The 27,991-nt window shown below is 35.5% G+C and overlaps 1 long non-coding RNA gene across 1 annotated transcript; it reads left to right on the top strand.

The window, feature by feature from the left end:
- The first annotated feature begins 1,367 nt into the window (after positions 1-1,367).
- Positions 1,368-27,545, top strand: LOC141377835 (uncharacterized). The gene is made up of 5 exons (XR_015509409.1): positions 1,368-1,497; positions 3,821-3,914; positions 16,489-16,582; positions 18,371-18,575; positions 25,662-27,545. It is a non-coding gene; the product is annotated as an uncharacterized LOC141377835 (long non-coding RNA).
- Positions 27,546-27,991: the final 446 nt, after the last annotated feature.

Here is a 27,991-nt window from a genome sequence, read left to right on the forward strand (position 1 = left end):
TTTTTCAGAAAACAAGTCACACCAGATTATAAGTCTGAACGGGTCTAATTGTTTTGTTGACAAGAGAAAATAAAGACAGATTAACTGTAACACACATCTTACAGTTTGAACCAGAATTGTGTAAAAAACAAAAGTAGTCAGCTAGCAATCTATGAAATCATACTATCATAAATATTCATTTCACTCATACACCAATTCTTATTTATAAAAATGATCACAGCAAAAACTGTTAAAAAATTTCTGCATGAAACAAAACCCTGCTATTTTTATAGCTTATGGACATGTTTACCATAATTTGATTATTGTTTCCATTGTTTATTTGGTTTTTAAGGTTTTATTCTAAAGCCGTACTCACATTAGGTACAGTTGCTTCGAACCGGGCCAAAGCACGCTTGTCCACCATCCTACCGTCCCCCCCGACGGCCCGCACTCACACCACAAATGAGACTCGGCACGCTTACGTCATCGATGCTGCGCTGTTCAGTGAGAAGCGCTCTCACTCGCTCTCATTCAGCAGCACAGAGGAGATTTCTCTAGTTATATCGTTTCAGTCGTTTGATAAGCAGTGACATGCAGTCAAATATTTCGCCAAACAGTCCTTAGGGATGCGGTGACATGCAGTTTCGCCGAACAGATCCGCCACTTTTGCCGCTCATAAACAATCATAAAGCTCTCGTGCTGCAGGAATGAGGAGGTCTGCTGAAGCCGTGCAGCTGTTGTGCTGTGAGGAGTTCTCGTCTTTAATAATCTACGGCAGTTTGCGTTCACTGAACAGTAAGAATGATTAATAAATCCATATGAAACAGTCCCTAAAAAGTCACGTCTCGCTTTCAGTTTTGGGCTTTGGCGCGTTTTGCATTCACACACAAGCGTACCGTGCCAAAGCCCAAGTGAACCGCGCTCAGGCACACCTCTTCCAACCGGGCCAGGGCCGGCCAAGTGAACCGTGTTTGAGCCCGATTCAGCACACTCACACTTCTCAAACGATCCGGGAAATGGGCCTGGGCACGGTACGAATGGCATAGTGTGAGTAGGCCCTAAAGATGCCATAGAATGAACATCTGGGCATACCCAGCCATAGCAGAACAATAAGAGTTCACTACATAGATATACCATACCTTGACATTCATTCCTCAGGTACATCCGTTGAGTGCAAAATCCCTGTGAAAAGCAGGGCAATGGGCTATATGCACACAGACTAATTTTCAGCCAGGCAGCCCTGTGGCTTTTACAAAATTATTACGTTTAAGATTTGATTTCTTTTAAAATCAGCAATCTTCACTGCCTGTTAGATATACAATATGAAGTGGGTCTCAGATCGGACAAGAAACATGAATGAATGAATGAATGAATAAATGAATGAGTGGGACTCTTATTTTGGAAATGAGATCGCAGCAGCTCTCAGCCAGGCACAGAGCATCTCTTCTCAGAGGTCATTATCAGAGCACAAATTTCTGGAAAGACGAATTATAAAGGTATCCAGCACACCCCAAATAGGTATAAGGTTTGTTAACTTTATCTAGTTTTTGTTTAATGTGTATATTGTGAAATTTGCCATGTATGTTTGTAACAGACATGTACACTGCTGACTGCTGGTAGACTGCTAAATATTACTGTTTAATGCATGTTATGCATCATGATATTTATTCAGCTCTTAGTGTGACTCAAGTGCAAAGGATGACAGTAAATATCAAAAATGTCAAAAAGTTTATGCAGAGGTTAATATTAATTTCTGTGTTTTCATATACAATCAAATCACAAAGTAGCTACAAAAATGTCTCCCTGCTGAAAAAAACCCCAGCTTAAACCAGACTACGCTTTTTGGCTGATTTTAGCTGGTCGACTAGCCCGCTTTTAGAGGGGTTTTTAGAGTGGTTTTCAGGCATTGAGGTAAACTTGATTTTACATTCACACATTCGATCAGTGACAACTTGTGACGTTTCCTGTATTGTTTACCATGGTACTTTAAATATTTAGTCTGAAATCACATGGAAGTATGACATCAAAACAACATTAGCACAATTTATTTGACTGTGAACAATGTTGTACTTTGATAGGCATTGCATGCTGATATGATTCCACTATTTTGAATAAGCAAAAAAATATATATATTTTTTTCTGAAATGATATTATTAAGGAGAAAGTCTGGGCGTGTGAATATAAAACAAACTTTACCTCAACTTTTCAGGCTGGGTTCCAGACAGTTACAGCCTGGTCGTAGCAGGACAGGCTATAAAATGACTAGCTAAAACCAGCTTGACGAGCCTGGTTTAAGCCGGACATATCTGATTTTGGCCGGGCTCCCACCCCGGCTAGGCTAATCAAGGGGGTTTTAGCTGTTCATCTCCCAGCCTGACCAGCTAAAACCAGGCTAGAAAGGGCTGGAAACCAACCTGGAATGGCCAAAATTCCTCTAAAACCGGTTGACTAGCTAAAACCAACCAACCAGCCTAGGCTGGTTTAAGCAGTTTTTTTTCAGCAAGCCTGTCAGCCCCTTTTTTCAATTATGATAATAAATAATCAAATAATAAATTAAAATAAATTATAAAATGTTTATTTCATCCTCAACTCAGGTGCAAACTTTTATTTAATTTCATTTCACCTTTCATTGATTTGTGCAGGAAAACCAAGATAAAGGTAAAGTTAAATTCTAATTTATATTAATATTCTAATTGTCATACATTCATAATGACCTTTTTTAATTCATACAGAGAACTTTAATGTGCTCCAGCTTTGTTAAGGACCTCATGGACTTATGGGACCATATTCAGTATTTCCACCCTTTTTCTGTGTGTCCTATTCATTTTGTTTTGCTCCTAATACTTCCTCACTATAAGACAATAAAGTCTGTGGGAGTTCTGCCTCCTGGCTGTTCTCTCCTTTTATCAACGTGGTAATAAAAGCTCTCGCCAGGAGGTCGCATGTGTTTGCTATTATGACAAGGATTGGCCTGTACGCTTCATTTCATTCATATGTTTCACTGTCAGCTTTTTAACTGTAGATCAGCCCGATTTGATGGATGGAGATCATGGCACGGGTTTCCTTTGCTAAAGGCTGTGTGACATGTTGCAACAAGACCAGGCTCCAAAGTTACTCATAGCAAGCTTTCAATTAAAGCAGATTTGAGGAGATGAATGGAAAGAGGTATATAAATAGGCTTGTTTTTCAATCACGTGACACAAACAGGCCGAAGCACATGTACAAATTACATAGTGTCAAATGTGTATGTTTGAACCTGTGTTTTAGATTTGTACTTTTTCCATCCTTGACTGGATTTGTTTGTGCCGTTGGCTTGTTTTCATGATAAACGGTATAATTGTATCAGCATTTCTTCATCTCGTTGCCTCTATTAGATGATGAGCCTTAATTTAAGCTTTCAATTATCCCTCTGCTGGCATGTCTTGCATTGTCTCCGCTCAACTGTGACATATTGAGTTCACAAGATTATCAAAGCCTGTTTCATCAGCCACTTCAGAGAAACCAAAACATTCATTTGAATCAAAACAGCGCTCGTTCTGATTCCAGTGCATCCAGGCCTGCCCTTGCTTAGATATACGTATATAGAGTTTCATCGCATTTCTTAACAGCTCTTCAGAAGAAACTGACATGTTTCAAAAAGTCCCAACCCTGCTTTTATCCATTCTGTACTAATTAAGCATCAACAAAACAGGGTTGGAAAATGATCTGTTGTTTTGTACCCAGAAGGCTTGGATTGACCTGTTAAGATTTGTGTGCTTTCTTTTTTTGTAACCTGTGCTTTACCGACTGTTCACAGGGTGGCAATATTTCTCTAAAGAGCTCTTTTGTGCTTTCCACTCAGACCAGAGAAAGAAGAGCAATTAGATGACAAAAGACAAAATCTCCAGAGTGGAAACTGAAAACGGCGAGGAAAGTCACACCCAGACATGTTAAAGGTTTGGATTTTGATCGTATAACAAATCTAGTGTGTAAAGTAGCTTACTGTCATATTTTGCAACAGTTTTTGTCCCAACTGTTTTGACTTTCAACTGCATTTTGGAAGCCTGAAAATTCACGTTTTTTGAAAATAGGTTTAAATTTTTTTAAAAGTGATATAAAACTTTCAGTTTAAAAGAATGTCAAGTTCATGACAACACAAAAAACCATGGCAGTCTACTTAAAACCATTTACAGCTGGAAAAATTAGTATTGAACACATCACCAATTTTCTCAAAAAAAAATTCTAAAGGTGCTGTTGACAAATCAAAGAAATCCATATATGCAAAGAAAACAAATCGAATTAGTTTACAAACTAAGTCATGTGTAATAAAATAAAAAGACACAAGAAAAAATATTGAACACATGAAGAAAGGGAGCTGTAGAAAGCCAGTGAAAGCGCAGACAGCAGCTGAAATCTCTGAGTAGTTCTTTAGCAACCCTCTGCCCTTCGTCATTGTAAATGAATATTAGCTGCTTCAGTCCAACATCTACATTAGCAGGATGATGAAGATGAAACCAGGGTGGACGTTTCAGCAAGACTCCTAAATGCTTTCAGAGAAAGAAAATCCAGCTGTAGAATGGCTGAGAAAATCACATGACTTCCATTCAATAATAAAAAATAAAGATTAGATTTGATAGACGAGCGCCACAAAACCATCACGATTTTTTTACTTTTCTTGAAGTCTGAAAAACTCACACCTGAGCAATGCATGTAACTTCGTTCTCCATATGATTGGGGTCTTCAAGCTGCCATCAGCAAAATTAAAGACATGTGGTATAGGTGAATTGGGTAAGCTTAAATTGTTCTTAGTGTATGTGTGTGAATGAGTGTATGGATGTTTCCCAGTGATGGGTTGCAGCTGGAAGGGCATCCGCTGTGTAAAACATATGCTGGATAAGTTGGTGGTTCATTACACTCTGGCGACCCCAAATTAATAAAGGGACTAAGCCGAAAAGAAAATGAATGAATAAATTAATTTTAAGGGTTTTACCAAAATCTGGTTCAATTCCATGTGAACAGCTCCTTTAGAAATATAAAATCATAAAAACATGTGTCCAATACTAATTTTCCCCACTGTTTGTGCTTAGGCACAAAGTGTTTACTGCAAACTACTGGCTTGGCATGTTCAATTTAATATTTAAGTGAATATTTAGAAATGGGGATTGTTTTGACAAAGTTGTACACAAAACCTTTCTAAAATGAAAAGAAAAAGAACTAAAACATCCATGTCTAGTACAACAATGTCATGTAAACATCTCCCAACTTGGATCATTGGATCTTTTTGACTGATCTTTTTTAGTATCTTTTTATATTTGAATGATAAATGGTTTTTTATGTAGTATAAAATTTGAAACTATTATTGATATAATACAAGGGACTATATACAGGTGATAATATAATTTTATGTAAAATTGTCAATATAACATTGTATTGATGTGTAACTTAGCAAAATACTAATTTGCTTGTGTAAAATATATGTTAAGTTAATGAAATTTACACTACTCATGAATATGTAATTCTGTGATTATTGTCATTTGTTTAATTAAGGTCATTGATTTATTAAATACATTTTCCAATTTAAATTAATCCATTTGCATAGTGGAATTCATCGTTTTGACAGCACCAGAAATCATAAACATTAACATTTTATAAGTTACCTCACATATATATATATTTACTGTTAACTAATGCGTATTACCATTTATTTAATAAAAAATTATAAATAGATGTTGACAATGTTAAATCCTCTTCAAATATTTATAGACCTTTATATATATATATTTGAATAACAACTCTTGTGGTGACTCGCTAGGGCTTCTCTAATGAATAGAAAGTTTAAGTAAATAATAATTATTATATTATTTTTATTTTGTTTTACTTTCTGTTCCTTAGAGAAGCCTTTGTCAGAAAAAAATATTAAGCATTAATGTTTATTTTTTATATTTTTTTTATTTTGGGTTACACGTTGATTTCTAAGATTGTTATTTAAAATTCTAACAGCTTTTATGAGAACAAAGAAACCATTAAACCAACACAAATCTTTGGAAAAGGAAAATATTTAGTGGCTCATCAATTCAGGTTTTCAAGATAAACCACAAGCACAATCAATAAGAGAGAAAGAGAGAGAGTGTCTCCTAGAAACTGGCGCACATTATCTGGTAATTTGACTCGACTAAAATCCTCTTTCTTCTGCTTATCATCATTTATCAGTCCAGCGTCGAAGTCAAAGCCGCGGCTGTCAGTAAAAGTGTGTTGGAGATAAGTTCTCTGGAACGTTTTTTTTTTTTTTTCCAAAACAGATTAGATCTGCCTTGTGTCACTGTGGTTGGCGTGGTGTAAACAGCCGAGGCAAATTAAAAGTGATTTGGATTCTCTTTAAAGGGCTGCGCTGTTTTGCTTTCCTTTATTGTCATTATTTCCAAATCTCTCTTGCTAATTAGGGGCTTTTCCACCAATGAGTCCTGATTGAAGTTTTATTATTATTTTTTGTCATAGCAGCATGACGACAACTGTGTGTCATATTTCAAAAAGCTTGCCTTAAGATGTAAACACCACATGTGACTCTCAGTGTGTTTGCCAAATGTGCAACAAAATAGGCTTTAAAGAGTTCATTCATTTGAAAGTTTCATCAAACTGATTTAAAGACTTTTTGAAACCTTCATTTAATTATAATAGTGATTCCTAAGTCTGATATTGATGTGAATAGCTCATTTTTTTTATTTTTCAGAGTAAGACTTCATTTGTTTGTTTTGTAGTGCTCCTACACAGATAGATTTTGGTGAAATTTGTTGGTGTTTATTCAGTCTTATTTTATAAGTGATTTTTCTTTTTGTTTTAAATATATATTTTTGGTTTGTTTGATGATTCTTTAGAAAACCTGAGAAAAAATATCTAGAATTAATTTATGTATAAAAAAGTTTAGTGGCTGTAAACATTTTTTGATTCATTTCTTGTCGCTGGGGCAATTCTGATCATTTTGGAAGGGCACTTTGTATCCAAGACTAAAAAGGACCGGTTGAGCTCTGTGTGTGCACATGCCTGTGAACCGTCAACTTATCCAGTGTATGTTTTATGCAGTGAATGCCCTTCTGGCTGCAACCCATCACTGGGAAACACCCATACACTTTCTTTCACACACATACACTACAGACAATTTTAGCTTACCCAATTCCCCTATACTGCATGTCTTTGGACTTGTGGGGGAAACCGGAGCACTCTGAGAAAATGCAGGAAGAACATGCAAATGCCACACAGTACTGCCAACTGACCCAGCCAAGGTTTGAACCAGCGACCTTCTTGCTTTGAGGCGACAGCACTACCTACTGTGCCAATGTGTCACCCTATCCACAACCAGTTCATTTGATATTATATTCATTCATTTAGCAACTCCACCATGCAACTTGCTGACATCTTTTGTTTTGTCATGACAGTTAGCCAACTCGGCGTCGCCCCCTGTGGTTGCAAATAACAGTACAATATCCAGCGTGTCAAGTATAAAAGCCTCCACGAATCATGGCTGTATGATAAAAACTTTGATGGTTGGGTTTAGGGATGGGGAAGGTGTAGACGTTATTAACTATGATGGTTGGATTTAGGGTTGGGGAAGTCGACCACTGGTTCTCAAACTGTGGTACATGTACCACAAGTGGTACGCAGGCTTCCTTCTAGTGGTGCACAGAGGAATCGCTAAATAATTCAATTTTAAAAAAATTACACACTTTTGATTTTAATAGGCTAAACTTTTAATTTTATTTTCATTTTTCTAATGTTTGTTATGTATTCTATCATTTGAGGTTATTTTCCTCCCCATACTTATAACGGTTGTTGGGGGCATATCTCGTAAATGTTTATCCCAATGTTGACAGGTATTTAATCACTTGCTTCTCTGACACACATAGCCTACTCCAGCGAGCAGTAAGCAGCTCTAATTTCTAATTTAAATATGTAAATCCAATTCATATATTTAAAATACAAGTTAACGTTTACATTTCAAAGATATAAAAATAAGTCATATATACATGCAACATATATTTCAAAATTGATATGTATATAACCAATATTTATGAGGTCCAAGAAACATTTGCAGGTTTTGATGAATAGGCTACTTTATGATAATACGTTACAGCAAAGTACAGCAAAAGCTTTCTTTTAACGTTTTAAGAACAGTGCCATTTTTAATTAACTTTTAAAATCACATTTTAATTTAAACGTTGACGTTTGTTCATCTTTATTTTGTATTTGTATTTATTTATTTAGGCCTACCATGTATTTCAATACCAGTCATTATGGTGGTACTGGGAGAGACATTTTTTTCTGAGGTGGTACTAGGTGAACAAAGTTTGAGATCCACTGGGCTAGACATTATTGAGACATTATTGAGACCTGGGCTTGCCCGCGTGGGGCCCACCTGGGCTGGTCAGTATTATTATTCATGATAATACTTTACATGTAATTACTGCAGTTTTCTTTCAACTTTGTAAGAACAGTGCCGTTTTTAATAATTTTTTTAAATCACATTTTAATTTAAACATAGACATTTTGTTTATCTTTATTTGGTACCTGTAAGTGTGTTATTGTTCAAAATTACTGTATATTTCGCAGTAAATATATGCAATAGTGTAAACACACAAACAGTAAGATAAATGGTGCGGCAAATGTAAATACCATAGTTTTGCTGTAATTGATTCACAGTAAGTTACTGGCGAACTGCTGCCAGTGAGTTGATGTAGCTTCTACAATAATTTTTTAACAGTGTATGGTTTTAAATCTTATGTTTACAGTGAAATGGTGATCAGTGTTTGCCAAATTAAGACAGAAATCTGATATAAAATGAGCAAAAATAAAAAGACACAAAAACGATAAATGTGCTTTGATAATTAGACGCAGTGATGGCCAGCAGTGAAGCTTTATTGACATTCCTCATTCAGACTCTATTAAACTTCAAAGCTGTCCTTGTACTGTATTTCCTCTCCAGATACTGTCTTTGTCTAAACAGCCAGTTCTCCTCCGGTCCCCGTCTCCTCTGTGTTTTCTTAGAGGGGGCCGGAGTGAAGGGTCAGCGTTTGGCCTGTCAGGGGCCTTTGCTTTAGGGAGACGTCTAGATTTCAGTTCACCACACATGCATGAATCATTTTCTTTTTGGAGTAGAAAGTGTTCTGAGCAGAAGTTTCATTTCCTTTGCTTTTCAAAGAAGGGGTTTGGAAACTTCTTTATGATATCTTGAGACCAAAGTTTTCTTTTTTATTATTATTGAATGAAATTTAAAGGGAAAGATTTATTTTCTTTTAGTTAATGTTCAGTGCAGTGATTCATTTAGCTGATTGAGTTCATTCAGTGAGGGTTTAAAATTATAGTTTACCTCCTCATTTATTCTTCCGCATGTGTATTTAAACCTTTATGATAAAGCTTGTTTCTTCTGTTGAACAAAAAATAAACTATTTTGAAGAATGTTGGTTGATGGATTTATCAGACTAATTCAAATGTGACTGTTTAAAGCATTTGATATAAAAATTTATTCAAAAGAGATTTTTGTTCATGAATAAAATGGAAACCCTTTGTGATTCAGCAGTAGTCAGTAGCTAAAATATGATCAATCTCTAGTCAATCATAGAATCATATGACAATTCCATACATTTACATTTACTAGGGTTTGTCAAAATTATTCATCAGAATGATTCAACCCTCATTAGTTGTTTTTAAGAGTTCACACTTAGCTGATGATTGATTATAAAGCTTGTTTGGCATGTTGTCCGGGGAGAAAGCCCTAAGTTCATAAGACACTCGAGCCTGGGCTCCCTCTTGTTTGCAAGGCTAGAGGGGAGTTTGAGCTCAGGTAGATCTCAAGAACTCCCCTGCTGTAGTAGCTAATGTACAGATAGTGATTGCTCTTAAGAGATAACTATTTATGTCTATGGTGTCGATTTGGATTAGTCAATGAACTTAAGTTGCATGTTTTTAAATGGTGGGAGGAAACCGGGGAACCCAGGGGAAACCCACGTGAGAACGGGGAGAACGTGTAAACTCTGCACAGAAACGTCGGCTGGTTTGGTGAGGAATAGAACCAGTGATGTTCTTGTTGTGAGGCAACAGTGCTTACCACTGGGCCACCGTGCCAAACTTCTAGGCAAGGCGGAGTAGGGGTGGAAGGGTGGATTCGTCAATACGAAAATGGCTGTCATATGGAACTTAGGATATTTATAGTGGCTTAGAATCATCTGATTGGTGAATCATAAATTAAATAATAGGGGGCCAGCTGCAAGCAATCAAAGGCACGTGGTCCTCTCGATATTAGCTTATAAATAAACTTCACTAAAAGAGCCAGTTCAGAGTCATTATAGTGAAGCTGTTACATTTCCAATAGATACCATAGTCAAATATGTTCAGAAAAGTCATACTAAACATGTTCATTCATTCATTTATTTTCTTTTTGGCTGAGTCCCTATTTAATCAGGATACTGCAACCCAGAGACTCTTGCATTCATACACATACACTACGGCCAATTTAGCTCATTCAGTTGACCTATAGTACATGTCTTTGGACTGTAGGGGAAACCGGAGCACTCATACAAAACCTACGTGAACACGGGAAGAACATGCAAACTCCACACAGAAATGCCAACTGACCCAGCCGATGCTCAAACCAGTGACCTTCTTGCTGTAAGGCGACAGCGCCACCCACTGTGTCACCATGCCGCCCTCTTAACACTTTAATTTCAAATAAATAATAATGCACTCAAAATAAGCTTGCAGTTTAGTAAGTGATCAGCATTTTGATTCACTAGCTACTCTGGCAGATTCAGTGAATCACTTTGCATGTCGAATCCGGAAAACACATTTAAACAAGTGACACTTGTTCTTGTGAGTGTTTTACAGAGATTTATTAAATAACATGCTCATCTGTTCATAAATTTGATGGCACAAACTTGATTCCACATGTCAGATTTAACATTTTAATAAAAGATACTGGAAAAAACACTCATTTTCCCTTACATTAACACATTTTTACAATAAACGAATAATGTTGTGACATGAACCTTGCAGTTTAGTGAGTCATACAGAATGTTGATTCACTTGCTGCTGTAGCAGATTCAGTGAAGTAGTGTGTGGGAAAATCCAAAAGAATGATTCAAACAGTGAATAATCTTGAGTTTATACGTCTTTTGCAATGATTTGGTTAAAAGACTGCTCATATGTTCAAGATTTGGGTGGTACTAACTTGATTCCACACTTTTCTTTTAGAATGAACTAACACAATGACATGGAACTTTAAGTGAGTTATTTGTGCTGCTCTAACAGAGTTTGTCCTGTAAATTTGGTAACAATGAAACATTGTGACAACTGATTTAAAACATTTGTGGATCGACTTCCCACACAACCCACAGTTACTTTGAAGGCCACTGCTCTAAACTTTTTCATACACTGTAATTTTGTCATCTAAGACAAACATGTTAAGAAGACAAGAATGTCTGTTTGTTCTCAGACGGTGTGAAGGCAAACCGAGAATGCTCTTCCTGTAAAGTTTGATCGGCTTCAGGGGCATTCCTTAGATAAAGTCAAAAGCGCATGACAGACAGTTTTTACAGGACACCTCACACTTTCCAGACAGGCAACACCTGTAGTGCTCTTCAGGTCATTTGCAGTCTAAACAGTAAAAGCGTTCATGATACTACAAAAACCACCAGTCAGCCAGACTGTGGATATCTGGGACATCTTGTAAGATTTATCAACAACCCAACATTTAAGCCCAGACAATGTGCCGATAAATATTTTGTTTAAAACCGAGAGAAAAAAAACAACATGCCTCAGAGGAGATGGGACAGACAAGCTAGTTTCTGTCGCATGAGCTCATGCTGCTCACCAACTCACAAAATACACTTTGTGTCCGCAATTTATGCTAGAGGAATCCAGCACAGCCGCCAAACATGCCTCGGTCACGATTTAGGAGAGCAAAGTTTATGTTTTGGCAGTAATGTCCTTGGAGAATTGCCTTATCGCAGCCATTTGAATGCTACTTTTTTCACCCCTATCAACCTCTGTTGTGCTGCATTTTGAAGATGTTGCCGTTTGAAGTGACTTCAGTAGACTATTCATCAGCATATTCAAAACAACTGGGTCGAGCTGATTTGAGGCGTATTTGAAATCTCAGTGTCATCTTAAAAACAATTGCACATGATTGGTTTGTTCGTGAAAACAGCACTGCTTTTGTTCTGTGTAGTCTTTTCGTCTACGTTTGTATTTCTACATGCAATAAAACCATTTTGCTTGTAAATGAGTTCATAACTTTTTATTTACAAGGTTTAAAATATTTTATATGTCTGCTACTGTAGGCACTTTAAACTGTGGTTCTTTTAACATAATAATAAAAGCTTTAATGGCTCCCGTTTCATTTTACAGCCGAAAAAAAAGTAACATACTTTGTCTTCTTTTGATGGAAAACTAAAAATAGGATATAAAGAATTAATCGTTTTTCTGTTTAGTTCATCTTGAAGAAAATTATTGTGCTGTTAATGTAAAAGTCTAAGGAGTTTTTCTTCATTAGGACATACAGTACATGAAGATTTTAGCTGGTCTTTGGCATTCATATAATAGGAATTAATGGTAGCAGGTACTTTGAGATTCAAAGATGCAAATCCAGGCTAAATAAAATGACCCACAACTACTGATAATACACATAGAAGACAATCAGCCTGTGAAAAAAGAAACAAAATTACCTTTAATGCACAAAACATTATATAACATTTTATAACCATCATTCTTGACTAAATGCATCTCTGTTTAATGTTTATTATCTTTTTTTCTCATATTTATTTTGTGCTGTCACTTGTCACTTTATGTACACAAGAAGCTTCTGTAGCCAAAACAAATTCCTTGTGTGTGTGAAGCACACTTGGCAATAAAACTGATTCTGATTCTAATAATGAAAATAATAAACACATTTAAATGGACATGTTTCCAAAGATATAAGATTATAAGAGTCAGGATTTAAAAGTCTAAAAGTAAAAAATTAATCTTGATAAAGTTTTTGCCTCTTCTAAAGCATAAAAATACCATAATATGTTTGCCAATATGTAAGAAACGTACTAAGTAAACATTCTTGTTTATCTGAAGAACAATGCTGAAGTCAGATATTCTGCTTTGAAAATGGGCGTTACGTGCCAAAACGTCTGTCTTTGTTTTGGTTCTTTTAACCTGCCCAATGCCCGTTTAGCCAATTATATTTCAGCACCCACGGCTTGCCTTGATGTAAAACCGCTTATTTCATTCATTCAGTCAGGAAGGCTCTCAAAGTGTGCATCCATAACCGAAAAGCGACCCTCCGGTGGAAAGTAGCCATGTCTAAAATGAGACGCAGATTCATAGTTCCACATGATGTGGTTATTATTAATTAGCAAATAACATAAATATTATGAACATAACCATTAGGTGAGCAGGTTAAATTGTAACATCGTGTTTTAACAACACACCACGTGATGAGATTTGCAGTGGTAAGCAATTTGGCAGTTTGCACTAGACGAAAGACGACCGAAAGTTAAATACAGCCAATTAGAAGCACAAAATATTGCACTTACTGCACTCCAACAAAGTTGTAAGGTTTATAATCTTATTAATACATATATTAATACATAATAAACCTCTTCAACATTAATAAATGTGCATGCTGAATCACTCAAATGTGTTGGTTTACACAGTCATAGTTCTAAAGTTCTATTTCAAACGGTTTATTTTATTTTCAAGATCTGAGGTGAACTATCTGCTGCTGCTTTCAGTAGTATGGCAATGAATGTCATGTAAAATGACATTCAAACTTACATTGTTAGCATTTACAGTGAATAAAGCACATGAGGTGTGCCTGAGGTGATCAATGTCAGTTTATCTTGTTGTTTTAGGTGTTTAGTTAAACAAAAATTTCTTTTAATATAGATAATATTTCTTTTTATCACTTGCTGTTGCTTTTATTTAGAACACCGTTTAAATCAACCTTTAGGCTCAATAATAATACACACTTCTGTTGGTGTCATTAACTTAGCGACCTTCTCTTGCATGTTTTGAACCAGGTGTGCAATACCTAGTTTAACCACTGGGTGTCAAACTTACAAATTGAGCCTATTTACCTTATTCTTTGCTGACCAGCGGACGCAGCCATTTAAATCTTTTTGGCTCGAGACTTCCGGTCTCATTCACTTCCATTAATTTTTAGACGTGAAAAACTGCTTGTTAGGCTGCTTGATGTTGCAATCTGATATTTTCTTATTATATTATTTTACTTGGTCTGTATAGCAACGCCAAGATTTGTTTGTAGAGCAAGTAGCTTAACCGTTTTCTGCTGTTTATTATTCCTAGTCATTTCTCCCATAGGCGACTTAATCGGAAGTTCTAAAACAATCGCGAAAATAGGCGCACTTCCGCATTTTAGAATAAGGTCAATAACAATGATAATGATAAACCTTTAAAGACAGGCCTGTTGTGAGTTTCTTAATAGATTTTGTATATGCTTTTGTTAGATTCATCTTTTCACATTAATTCAACTTGAGAAAAAAACAATGCAGTTTAGTAGTGGATTTAGTGCATAAAAACATTATACATAATGCTGCACAGAGAATTGATCAATCAAAGTGTCGCAGTGAGTTTAGCTCTCTCCACTCCCATAAAGCACCACACATTACATAATTTGTCTTCCTACACTCAAAAGAGTGAAATATTTGTGGTGTTCTGAGGGATTCTGGAAATTTATTCTAATATTAAAATGTCTTGGAATGGCAAAAATAAATGAAGGGTTAAAAAGAAAACACTTCTTGCTGTCTGGGAGTGATCGGGCCAGATGTGTTTACATCTCCCAAATCTCCATTTATCTCCAGCAGGCATCTTGATTGCAGCTTGGCAGCATATCAACAGCTGTATGTTGTTGGCTGTGCCTAAAGACAGCACATAGAACTGCCATTATCCACACCTACTCTGAACATTAGGGCTGATATAAACCTAACACTCTTTACAGATGTGTTGAAGAAATCCTCCCATGATCCACTGCATCCAAACACAATATATAGGTTTTTATTTTTGGCATATCATTATCACCTGTGCTTCAGTTTATTTTTTATTGCCTTGTAATAAAAAATAAGTGCGGAAACAAAGGAGGGTTGTAGGGTATTATTTCACCCACAATAAAATAAAATAAGTTATGGAAAGTATCATTTTGGTTTGTGATAAACGGTGTGATTTTCCAAAAGTGGAATAATAAACCTGAAGTGGAGATGTCATGCTTTTTTTCTTTTCAGATGTGCAGTTATTAAATTGCATATTCTTTTGCAACAGATGTAGTTCTGGTTTGTAAGTTCTTTTCGTCTGGCCCCTGCAAAAAAAAATAAAATAAAAATAAATAAAAAAAAAAAAAATATATATATATATATATATATATATATATATATATATATATATGTGTGTGTGTGTGTGTGTGTGTGTGTGTGTGTGTGTGTGTGTGTGTGTGTGTGTGTGTGTGTGTGTATATATATAATCATCAGCAGGTTATTCAGAAGGAGGCTTTCAAGCTTTTCAGCCATAGCATGAGAAGCTGGTTAATCCAAATGTAGGATTTCTAAAGTATTGCAACTTTACAATGTCATTAACTCATTCAAGTCCCCTAAAAGGTTTGGTTAAGTTCACAAAAGGCAAGAATGTTGTAATGAATAATTGATAATTATTAACATTAAAGCACTTAATGTTAAGCACTCTTAATATAAAAATGTGGACTGAATGCCTCTAAAAAAGTGGTTCCTTCCCTTCATTCATTGCCCAAACAGACAACAATTTCCATGCAGTGCATTGAGCCCTACCACATAGCACAATTGATATACTGTAGCAGTTCCTTGAATCTGAAATCCCTGAAATAATGAAATGGCCCGTCCAGTGTCCTGAACCAAACCTTACTGAAAATCTATGAAAAATCCTTGCCAACAAAGTTATGGCTAAGAAACGCTACAATCAGTGAACTGTGGAAGAAACTAAACTGGAGCAAATGAAGATCATAGCACAGCAGTGCACACCAGGATGATTTTCGCTCATGTATATTGTCAACGGTTAATGTCTAGTGACTAAACAAATTATTCTAGTTTAAGCATGCACCAACATGCAAAACAATAGGTGTAAAAGTGTAATTTAAAAACTAAAATCCACATGCTCAACCTGGGCTAATTCTAAAAACGCTATATACATTTCTGAAAAACGCCAAATACGTTCCAGAAGGTATCTTTTTTTTGCAGTTTTTGCAAATCCACCAGAGGCCGCTGTCAGCTCACTGACTGACTGACCGATAGATCGACTGACCCACTCTCCTTCTTCCCAAAACCCAACCAAAAGTGTCTTCATAAGCACCAGTTGACCCGCCCACCCATCCACGTCCCTAAACCCAGTTGAAAAAAAGCAATCCAGGAAAAAACCCTCACCTGATTTTTACCACGTTTTTAGATTTTACCACATTCTTACCCTGTTATTTTAATTTTTGGCTTCTGTTTTTGTCTTACCTTCTTTCTAGAGCAGTTCTTCACCTGATCAACTGTGTCTCAACTCCGCCGATGTACATGGTGAGCTAACTGGACAAACTGGTCACAGTGGGAAAGCCGTCCATAAGGAGGTAAGCGGTTAGCTGGTAAGTGTGAAAAGCAGCGTCCTCATACCGCCCTGTTGCGTTCGTTTTAATGACGAAATGTAGCCATACGTACTTTTGGCTACATAATTTACAATCTCCAGAAATATATAGGGTTATATTTTCAGTATGTGTTGCACAGGCTTTTTTGTTTTTTGGTCACTGGTTGACCAATGAGTTTACTTTTATTCACATGCCACTGCATTGCTCACGGCGACCCAAGTTCAATTTCTGGCTCGAGGTCCTTTGAAAAATTAATCCTCTTAAAAATTCAAACGAAAACAATCCTGGTGTGTATGAGCCTTTAGAGTGCCATGCAGCTGCCGATGTGCTCAAATCATTTGTTCACTACTGTATTGACCTTATTCTTCAATGCAGAAGTGCGCCCATTTTCGCAATCGTTTTAGAACTTCCAATTCAGTTGTCCATTAAAGAAATGACTAGGAATAATAAACTGCAGAAAACGGTCAAACTACTTGCTCAACAAGCAAGTGTTTGCATGAATATAAAGACAAAATAGAATAATACAATAAGAAAATATGTTTGCAACATCAAGCAGCATAATGAGCTGTTTTTAATCTCTTAACATGAATGAAGGGAATGAGACCGGAAGTCTTGAGCCAAAAAGATACAAATGGCCGCACTTCTTGTACACAAAGAATGCGGTGAATAATTCAGAAAGTTTCGGCTATTAAATCTTCACAATAACGAGTTTTCTTTAATTTAGCTTACTGCGTTTTTGTTGAAGTGCCTTGGTTATTTAGTAAAGCACTGTTCTACTAGCAAAATACAATTACAACTAAAATTCTTTATCATTTTGAAACTGAGGAAACATTAGCTTATTTCTAAAAAAAAAAAAAATCTTAAATTGTTCACAAATTGGATGACACAATGGCTCAGAGCTTAGCACTGTCATCTCACAGCAGGAAGATCACTGGTTCAAGTCCCCGCTGGTCCAGTTGGTATTTCTGTATGGAGTTTGCACGTTCTCTCCGTGTTTGTGTGGGTTTCCTCCGGGTGCTCCAGTTTCCCCCACAGTCCAAATACATGCACTTTAGGTGAATTGAATAAGCTAAATTGGCTGTAGTGTATCTGTGTATGGATGCTTCCCAGTACTGGGTTACAGTTTGAAGAGCATCCGCTGTGTAAAATATGCTGGATAAATCAGTGGTTCATTCCTCTGTGGTGACCCCTGATGATCAATGGGACTAAGAAAAAGGAAATTTAATTAACAAATTGTTCTCAAATTTTGATCTCCACTATGTATGTGTGCAGCTGTCAATCCCAAATACTGATGGGTTGAACACATTTTTCCAAAGCACACAACAGCACCTGAACATGACCCTCCGCGATCCTGCCGATCTCAAACCGCAGCAGTAAAAGAACTTTCCAAAGGGAATAAATGGTAAATTGACGGGTGCAGCGATGACTCCACATGCCGCAGATCAGATGCCTGTTTCCTCAGCCTCAGCATGGAGCTCTTATTTATAACTCGAGTGTCAGTAGATGTAATCATTTACAGGCCGACGTGACCAAGTGCCAGCCAGATGTGTGTGCGACAGCCAGTTCTGTAATTACCAGAAAACCAAGTCTCACTCGCTTATTGTAAAGACAGGCTTGGAGTGGAGCACCAACCACTTCATTGTGTCATTTAAATGTGGATTTTCTTTCGTATTTCATTTAGGTCTGAGGTGCCTAATGCTTTCCTATAGGATGAGCCCAAACTTGTTTGTTTGTTTTGTCATAAAGACCCTCTTTTCGCTTTCCACACTTTAGGAATTTCCACAAAGAAGTGTGTGTGGAAAGACAGTTTCCACTGAGCAGGAACAGGAGAGGAGTTTAATCATCACACTCACTGCTCAAATGCTCACTCTTCAAACAGTCTTTGGGTCGCAATAGGGGTTTTTGCTGGAAGACTCCCATCTGGAAGCCACTCGCTGGGGTCAAGAGACAAATAAGTTGCGGGAGGAGGATCCGTCACGTAGGTGAACTGCTGCGATGTTCAAACACAGTAATAAATTCACCACTATTGCTTAGGGGTAAATTTACACTGTTAACCCTTACTGTAGATTATGCAGTAAATAACTGTAAAATAGCCAGTGTTTTGCTGTGATAAAAGGAAACAGTATTTTACTGTAAAAGGAGCAGGATTTGTATGAAATTTTGTAGTGCAAAGAATAAATTACAGTAATTTACTTTATGTATCCATTACAGATAGTTACTGTGATAATAAATGGTAAATTACTGCTCAACCATTATTACCCCATGTACTCTGATGCTTTATGTTGCTATATATATATATATATATATATATATATATATATATATATATATATATATATATATATATATATATATATATGTATGTATATATATATACTGTATATACTTTTCAGTTTTGGTATATGTATGGTCAGTATTGAGGAGAAAGTGAAAAAATGCATTGATGATAAACTAAATTTCTCTGCAGACATCTTTGTGTTTTCTTTGTTTCCTTTTATGTTTTTAACATTGAGTATCAGGAGTCAACCAATGTCAATGTCACAGAGCTAAATAAAAGGTAAAGATATCGACGAGATGCATTTAAAGGCAAAAATATTCACACAGAGCAACCAAATTATCACAACCATTTTTATAACTTTGTTTACTTTTCTATAATTAATCTAATTTGCCTAGTTTAGCCTATAGTTAAGCTTTTAAATTGCACTTTAAGCTGAATATTAGTATTTTGCTAAATAACTAGTAAAAATGTGTTATTTAAAAAATATCTTAAACAGCACGTACATACATTTTTGCAGAGACTCAATTAATTTGTCTGGAAAACTTCAAATGAAGTAGGTAAAAGTGGCATTAACAGTATAGTATAAAGGCTTTCCTAAATAAATGTATTAATCAGGTTATTTTATTTATTTATTTATTTTTATTACTACAGGTTTGGAACAACATGTGGATCAGATTATTTATTATTATTATTATTATTATTTATTTATTTATTTATTTATTTTTTGCTTTGGATGAAGTTTTTATATTTTTATTGTTTTTATTCAATGATATGTGCATGATTGTGATAAATGTAGGCAGTTCCTTTGAAAATATGCTATGTACCAGGGATGTCAAACTCCTGAAGGGCCGCAGCCCAGCAGAATTTAGTTCCAGCCCTGCTTCAACACACTACCTTTAGATTTAGTTTGATCAGGTGTGTTTAATTAGTATAACTGCACTGTTACTCTGTAGATTGTGCAGTAAATAACTGTAAAAAACAATGATTTAGGCATCACCACACACTCCCACAGGCTGTCCGTCTTATTCTAAACACAAAGGTGTTAGAAAGAGTTTTCAGAAAATGCCGGCCCTTTAAGGGAGCCAGGTGTTTGATTTGTTTACTGCTGAGTGTGCTCTATGCTATGTCCATCAATTCAGATGTAGAGTCTGTTATGTTTTAGGCTTTAAATAAGAATCTACAATGAGTAAGTAAAATGTGTTCAAATGTTTTTGAGGGTTTCTAAAATAAGGATATGTTTTAAGTTATACTGTTGTTATTTTGAACTGTGTACTTAAAAAAAGCTACATTGTTAGCTAGTTAGCCTCTCCTCATATAACTTCTTACATTACTTTTGTTTATTATTTATTAGATATGGCATACTGCCATAATGTACAGATGCTAACAGTTGTATGTATCTTTCTGGCAACTAAGCCAAAATTAAATTCCATTATCTCAGTAAGGTAACATGTGCACATCATCACAGGGAATCACAAAAACATGATACACATAGCCATCCACACACAAAAGCTCCCCTGTCCGGTCCCAGGTTGTGAGTTTGTTGCAAAAGTATTTTTCAGAGCAGTGTTTCCACCTATGAATTTATATTTGAAACAATAAAAAAGTTTGTTGTCATGAGATAATTATAATAGTAAAAGATTTTATCCTTTGGTTTTTCATTGTTGCCAACTTTATTTTTGTTTTCTACAATTATTTTAAACTTTTTATTGAGATTTGACACAGTTTTTAATTATTTAAAACTTTAAAATTTAAAATATTTATTTTGTGTTTTTTTTGCTGTTCAGTTTTTTTTTTTTTTTTTTTTTTTGCATGGTCAGCATTGAGGAGAGAGTAACACATTTCACTGCAGCACTTTGTGTGTGTGTGTTTATTGGATATGTGATTGTGATCAATGTTGGCAGTTGCTTTAAAAGTATTTCTAATACCAGGGGTTCTTAATCCTGTTCCTGGAGATCTACCTTCCTGCAGATTTCAGTTGCTATACATATCAAACACACCTAAACCAATTAATTAGGACCTGAACACCACTTGATAATTACAGGCAGGTGTGTTTGATATGGGTAGCAACTGAAATCTGCAGGAACGTAGATCTCCAGGAACAGGATTGAGCACCCCTGCTATATACCATGGGGGTCAAACTCCAAGTTCCTGGAGAACTGCAGCAGCAGAGTTTAGTACCCACCCTGCTTCAACATTACCTGTAGAATTCTAACAAGCCTTAATTAGTTTGATCAGGTGTGTTTAATTAGAGTTACAGCTTAAAGTCCCAGTCACACTGCACTTTTCTCCCTATAGACTTCCATTCATACGCATGTGAGTACTGCAGACCTGGAATGATAGCTCATGAGACAAATTTCATAATTCGCAGCATTGGAAAGTTCAAGCTTGGAGAACGCTGAATGCGAAATCACATCATGTGATTGCTTGAGACCAATCAAAGATCAAAACATGACCTCTCTGGCTTGCTTTTTCAATCTCTAATTATTTTGTTTAATTCCACTACTCGCTTTGTTTAATTCCACTTCGCAGTGCAGAATATAGCATGCTTAAACATTAGTGTGACCGCAGCCTTACTGTGCAGACCTGTAATATGTAAGACAATATTTATATCTGCTGATTTTTTAATTTTGTTAAACATTTTCTGTTATTTATTTGTTTGGTGCCAAAACAATAAAATTAATTTGTCTGAAAAAATGTTATGCCTTCTATTTTTAAATAACAGCTAAGAATACTGATTAATTTTAGTAACACTACAATAACTATATATGACATACTATTAATGTGTATGCAGTATAATGCTGTGATTTGTAACACTACAATACAGTAATTAACTCTACACAGTTTCCAGTTAGTTACCACTGCTGCTCTATTACAGTAATTAACTGGCAACACTGTTGCCAGCTACTCAGTGTATTGGTTCAGTTACAGTAAATAACTGGCAACACTGTTGCCAGCCACTCACTGTAATGGTTCAGTTACAGTAATTAACTGGCAACACTGTTGCCAGTTACTTACTGTCACCGAACTTTTACAGTGAGTAGCTGGCAACAGTGTTGCCAGTATTCTACTGTAAAAAACCCCGGTAAGGTCTAACAGTGTATGGTTGTCTTAGTTTCTGTTTAAAACTATTTAATGAGTTTTGTTGCAAAAAAAAAAAAGTTAATTGTATTGTAATCTGAACATTATTGCATATTACAATTATATAGGTTTTAGTTACATTTTTAATAAAACATTTATTATTATTATTATTATTTTTTATTATTATTTTTTTTTTTTTTGAATACATTTTACAATGTGAAATATTCATGTGATGGATTTTCTACAGCCCTTTCTAAAGGCTGTAGAAAATATTATTAGAATAATATTAAAATAATAATTATGGAAAATATTTTAATTTGCTGGTTTGGTATTCAAGAAACATTTCTGATTATTATGATTTGTGTTATTTTTCCTGTAATATCCTAAATATAATGCAGATTATTAGTGTTTCCTTTGTATGCAGGACTCTATACAAACATCCATGCATGATCACATAGTAATCTTACTTTGTCTGTTTACAGCTTGTCAGAGTGCAAAATGCAGGATATACAGATTATACAACTTTTAAATGTTTATTAGCATGTGTATTGTGGATGTTGCTGCATATGTTTATAATGAGGTAACAGACACATGCACATTACATTGTAACAAGTCACTTCAGCAAAACTTCAGGATATAAAGCACATTTATGTATCAAGTCATATCCCTCATTTCTTTATAACAAAGATTATGTTAATTCCTACCTTGTTTTCAGTTATGTTAAATCCACCAGATATAGAGTTTTGTCAGTTTTATTTAACTTATTTTGGAAAAATAAATGTCTTAAATCAGCCCTAGCAAGAGAAGCTGATCAATCCAAATTTGAGATTTCTAAAGTATTGAATCTTTAAAAAGTGCCTTAGTTTGGACAAATTCACAAGAGGCAAGAATATAGTAAAGAATCCACAATAAATGATTCTCAGTTAAGTACTTAATGTTAAGCACTCTCAATATTATAAAAATTAGTACTAAATGCCTCCGAAAAAAATGGTTCCTTCCCTGCGTTCACTGCCCACACAGATAGCAATTTCCATGCAGTCTAATGAGTGCTACCACAAAGCAAAATTGATAAAGCAGTTCCTTGAATCTAAAATCACTGAAATAATGAAATAGCCTGTCCAGTGTCCTGAACTAAACCTGACTATCTCTGGAAAATCTTTGCCAACAGTTATTGCTAAGAAACCTTACAATCAGTGAACTGTGGAAGAGAGACTAAATAGAGCAGATGAAGATCACAGCAGTGCAGTGCACACCAGGACAATTTTTGTTCCTGTTTACTGTCAACGGTAAAAACGGAGGGTAAAAACCCTCTGGGAAACATCCACACACACATTCACACACACTCATACACTACGGACAATTTACCCTACCCAATTCACCTGTACCGCATGTTTTTGGACTGGGGGGGAAACTGGAGCACCTGGAGGAAACCCACACAAAGGCAGGGAGAACATGCAAACTCCACACAGAAACACCAACTGAGCTGAGGTTTGAACCAGCGACCTTCTTGCTGTGAGGCAACAGCATTACCTACTGCACCACTGCCTCGCCCCTCAATATAATCTTGTATGTCATTATTTTAATATTATTTGTTATTAAATTGAAAAGAATTATGAGAATTTTAGTCTAATCACTTCTACTGACACCAATGAATGCTTCGGCCTTCAGCCTTAGCTATAATTTATCCTCAGCCCTTGAGCCTTAAAGCCGAGGAAAAGTCCTTGGGATACAGTTTCATCTTTGTTCCGAAGGCCTAACAGTTGTCACGGTTAGCTGAAACAGGGAATGTGACGTGCATGTGCGGTGCAGATGTTGAGTTCTCTAAAGATGAAAGTTAGGTGGCATTGAACATTCTGTACCCACTTAGACCTCCCTGAGCTGTTTACATGCACACCCACGCCACCCTTTCAACCCTCATTAAAGTATGACACAATGCAAATGTTTATGGACATCAATTATCTCATTATTTACCTCACTGTGAATAGGACTATGATTAAGGTGTTTACATGAGTTGCTTTCAAAATATTTCTTTCATGTTTCTGTTTTAAATGTAATAGTACATAGATAAATCACATCAATGCCATCCAATGTTCCCTTTCTAGATTTTAATGTATCAACATGCAGTTTGTCTTTATTTTGCTATATACAGTTTGGGGGGGGGGGGTTTAATTTTTAATATTATGAAAGCTTCAAGCACACAGTTAATTATTTACCATGCTACTATTTATGTGCAAATAGACGATTGTGAGTACAAATCCTTTCTCAAATCCATGATCTTTTGTTTGCTGACAAAATGTTGACCACTTCTGTGTGCAAATCCTGTAAAGTACAGGTACAATTCTTACATGATGGAAGTAATTTGATTAAGGTTCGTACATGTCTATAAAATAGATACTCATTTTTGAAAAAAAAAAAAAACACACACACACCCCACAATAATTTTGTAATGGTTATAATGGAAATTATGTTGGTTTTAATAGAAACTGTATTGCCTTAGGGGTCTCCGCTGGTCATCCTTCTATTGGTGGCATTTTAAAACTAGTAAATCGTAATGGAATATGTCCCAAAACACAACAGAAATTAATAAAATACTGATTTTAAAGGTGCCATATAGTGAAAATCTAAATATACAGAGTCATGGCTGAATAATGAGAGTTTTGGACAAGGAAATCATGAGCCTCAAACACTGTTGTTTCCTTGTTCTCGTGTAAATTCCGTGATTGTGAAATCCTTGTGACAAAACAGGTCAATCAGAGCAAAACACTGACTGTGATGTCCCACACAGGATCATTATTTGGTACACGTAGGTAGCATTTGATTGGTCACAATGTTTAATGAGATTACAACAATGATACATTTTCTAGTTAATTCCTATTAGTATAACACAAATTGCAAAATGCAGGATTTACAGATTACAAATTTATCTTTTTTATTTAGTTTAACATGTATATTGTGAATTTTGCAGCATATGTTTGTAATGAGGCAAACAGGCACATGCACGTTACATTATTATGAGGCACTTGTAAGCTTCTCAGTCTTAAGTGTTAAATGCACATTTGTGCATCAAGTCATATCGCTCTTTTCTTTTTGGCGAAGTTTATGTTAATTCCTGCCTTGTTTTCAGTGATGCTAAATCCACAAAATAAAACTCTAAATACATCTCTGTTAGTCTCTTTTCTTCAGTGTAATTATAAATTATAAATAGCTGATATCTAACAAATATCTAATACTAAAAATATCGATTCTTAATCAGGTTTTTATCACAGTCTTGATAGTATTTGTATAGTTCGCAGAAAAATAAGAAAATTGCCTTACCATTTACTCTACCTTGTGTGGTTTTAAAACTTTATTGTTTGAAGTATTCTTTTAAATATAATTCTTCATGTTTTCTTTCTTCTGTTTAGCACAAAAGAAAAACTGACTTCCATAGTAGAAAACAGTTACTTTGAAAGTCAACCAGTACCAGAATTATATTAGCTATATATTATTCAAAATTACTTCTTTTGTGACGTTAAAAAGTCAAACATGTTTTTAACAAATAAGGGATGAATAAATGATTACAAAGATAACATTTTTGGATGATTTATCCATTTAATGTAAATAATATATGTATAATTTGGTCATGTATAAGCATACAGTATACTCAATAAGAGTGGCTCTACAGACGTCTGGATTGAGTCCTGTTCTCCATTTGTGCTTTTTCTCCAGGGGGTGACGTGCTCTCTAGTGTAAGAAGATATCCCTCCATCCAAAATCCACAGACCAAAGTCGCGCAGACAGATATTTCCACCATGTGTAAGTGAGTTTTTTTTCATATAAATCCCTCTTTACGTTTCTCTGGAATAATGATCAAGTTGGAGAATTCGGATTTCATTTATATTGCTTACAGCTTAAGGATTGAGTCACCATGCAGACATTCCTTTTCCCTTTTTCCTGCCAAATTCTGTGAATGGGGTTCTTCAATCCTGCTTATTCAATGATTTCACATACAATAATCCAGTGAAGAGATGGTCGGATAACATGATTTATCACCATGAGACATTTCTTTATGAGGCAGATTTATAACAGGAGCAGGAAGTGTTTAAAAGCTTGTTCAAATCATCTTCAGTGGCAGTTCTTTCACTGAAACTTATGGCCAAGAGGGAGAGGATTGTGAGATTTGAGTTTAGCACATGTCTTGTCCTTTGAATGAAGCTCAACATTGAGAACGTCCTGCTGAACTAGCCCCAATTTTTAAGATCAAGTACATCCATTTATGCTAGAAAACTTGCAGCGTATGCTAGTTAACCTTTTGAACTCTTTCAATGACACTTGAAATAATGCATATGCAGCTTGGGCAAACATCCACATTGTTATAACTTACTTTCCTAACTTCCCACTGTTATTTTTATTAGGGTTGTAACAATATACCGGTATGACGGTTTACCACGATTTGAACGTGCACGATTATCATACCATGAACAATTGCATATCAACGGTTTTAACCCTTAAAGACCGAGACAGCCGCCCGCCGCTAAAAATAAGTATTGCTCTTAAATGTTTAATAACTTTTGATCCGCTGATCCGATTCATACAATTCAAAGATTGGCATAAAGAAGAGAATCTCAGCTTTCCAGTGCTGTATCACATAACATTCGCGGACTTTCAGAGGCTCCGGAATCAGTGCGGTTACGTCATCAACATTTGACAACGCTGATTTGACAAAGAAACGCTCGTCACTGTGTCTCCGGACAAATCAGACATGATACATTGATGCATTATCCCTCCTCCATGCCCAGATTGGTTCAAACTCGCTATATCACAACCAATAAGCATAGGTTTCGCTTTTGTTTGTGGACCAAGCTTTTTGAACAACACGGAATGAGAGAAAGGCATACATTTATGCGCGGCTAAATAAAACGCAAAAAAAAAGTTTTGCATGAAATAATTCTCATACTAAGTACTTTTGCATGCACAGCAGCACAGAAACATGACAAAACAGTGACACAGCAAAGACGAACTGCTGCTCTTGGTGTTTTCAAAAGACGCAAATGAAGATGCAGCTGTTTGTCTGCATTGCAGACAACCATATCCATATCCATATCCACAGACAACCATATCCATGCTGGCACATAAAACCTAAGGATGTTCCATATAGAATCTAGTTTCGTTATGTAACTATTTATAGTATAGTAAATATTTATATCTATTTTTTACTGAGGATTTGCACCATGTTTATTTGGACTTTATTTGGACTTTGACACATTATTTATTATTTTCTTATTTTTATTTGTTCATTGTAAGTGGTGTTGTTTATAGTAACTAAAAATATATTATTTGGAAAAAGTCAAATTTGCTTCACTGTTCTATTATTTTGTAACATTTGTAACATACCGTATACCGCGAAACCGTCAAACTGTGGTATTGTTTTAGACGATTATCATACCGTGAAAAATTCATACCGTTACAACCCTAATTTTTATATAATGTCACTGTTATCATCTCACTTATTTTGTTTCTGAGATAAAAGAGCATCTCATACTTTAATTTAATTATCTGAATGTTGTTCTTAACAGTGTAGAGTGAACAATACATACAATTTTACTTCCAATCAAGGAAAAAAAAATGAAATGGAATAGTGGATTGAATAGTGTGAGCATGAATAAAAAGTTGCCATTGGTGTTGCTAATAACAAATGTTTCTGAATTAACATGCAACTCCTTTACGTTACACTTATTTAATAACTAGATATAATAAACAATAGTAATTATGCCTAATTAAATCTAAGCCTTATATAGTCTTTTTATTAAAGCTTTTGACACTCGGTAAGGCTCTTGCTAACCTTAAAACTTCCTGAACCGGTGCAAAATCTCCTTTGTGGTTTAAATCCCCAGTGTGAGAGGTCATTTTAACACATTCTTTCAGCAGAGGAATTCCGCATTAGAAATCTCTAGTTTAACCCAAAAACAACACAAACATACTTGTCAGGAAGAGAAAACTCACCAGGACAACTTTTAAGTAAGACAAACACTTCTTTGTTGCTGCTCTGAAAGAAGAGG

This window comes from Danio rerio, chromosome 15 (assembly GCF_052040795.2).
Source record: "Danio rerio strain M-AB ecotype USA chromosome 15, GRCz13ab, whole genome shotgun sequence".
Lineage (NCBI taxonomy): Eukaryota > Metazoa > Chordata > Actinopteri > Cypriniformes > Danionidae > Danio > Danio rerio.